The following is a 1,176-nucleotide window of genomic DNA, read 5'->3' as shown; positions in this document are numbered from 1 at the left end:
CCACTCCCCCCCTCCCCCCACCCCTCCTTGCTCAGCCAGTGTGCTGTGGGGTGCAGGAGGCCATGTAAGTGTGCCCCAGGGTGAAAAAGGTTGGGAAATACTGGCTCAGAGCACCTTCCCCACCCCCACTGGAGCTGGCCCACTAGGCAACTGGAGAAGGAAGATAGGCAGGTCCAGGAGGAGAGAAAGCCAGAGAAAGTGTAGCTCAGCAAGCTGGATGCAGCCCTAGAAAGAACGGGTCCCTGAGGTCTTGCCTGAAGTCTTGCTCCCAATGGGGTAAAAGCCTCTCTCAGTACCATTTACTGATTTTATTCAATGATCCAATGAACATGAGGCATAAGGTACAGTAGGACACCTTCATGAGAAGGGCTGGGGCATGTTCTGGGCAATACCTAGCCTACGGGCTGGTGGTTACAGTACTTTGATAGCATGAAAGAGACGCAGGTTTAAACCTTCTCCAGGTGAAATGGGCCAATAACTCAGATCCTCATATTTTCTCAACATATACCATAACCACTAAGCTAGTGGACTAGAAGAGTGGGAAGGCCAGTCTCCTCCTCCCCCGCCACCAATGTGTGCACATATTTTGTTGCCACACATAGCAACAGAATCTAAACCAGGTGCAAGTTCCTAAAAATGCTGTTATGCAGCTACCTAAAATACTTCAGCTTGGGGAAAAATCCTAATTTCTACTTTTAAGCTTTCTACCTTAAGCCAGGATGGTTGTGAATTGTGGTCACTGCCATCTGGTAACATGGCTCTTGCTAAACTTTTCACTAAAGGCACCCACAAAATTCATAATCTTTAGCTCAGGGGTGGGCAAAATACAGCCCACAGGCCAGATCTGGCCCACTAGGCCATTCTATCCAGTGAACGAGACCCCTAAAAAAATTAGTACATTAATATTCATTTGCTCCTGGCTGCCTGACAAAGCTGAGGGGCAGTAAGACGCAGAGGGAACCCTCAGCAGAACCGAGAAGCCGAGCCCCGCCCCCCCCGTTTCACTCTCTTCCTGCCCCTGCCCTGCTCTGGCACGACGTGGGTCCCAACTTCATCACTGGACTAGAAAGCATGGGACTGTGCCAGTATATGTGTCTGTGCAGGCAGGCTGGGGCACAGTGTCCGTGCACACGCATGTGTTCGTAGGGTGAGTCCCACACGCACACCCCACCATAC

The 1,176-nt window shown here is 51.0% G+C and overlaps 1 protein-coding gene across 20 annotated transcripts in view; it reads right to left on the bottom strand.

The window, feature by feature from the left end:
• Window positions 1-1,176, bottom strand: part of CAMK2G (calcium/calmodulin dependent protein kinase II gamma) — a 221,727-nt gene that overhangs the window by 142,048 nt on the left and 78,503 nt on the right. The window lies entirely within an intron of this gene.

The sequence above is a fragment of the Gavialis gangeticus genome, unplaced genomic scaffold, assembly GCF_001723915.1.
Source record: "Gavialis gangeticus isolate Ggan-Ray unplaced genomic scaffold, GavGan_comp1, whole genome shotgun sequence".
NCBI classification, from domain to species: Eukaryota; Metazoa; Chordata; order Crocodylia; family Gavialidae; genus Gavialis; species Gavialis gangeticus.
This window is presented reverse-complemented; position numbering and strand designations above follow the sequence as displayed.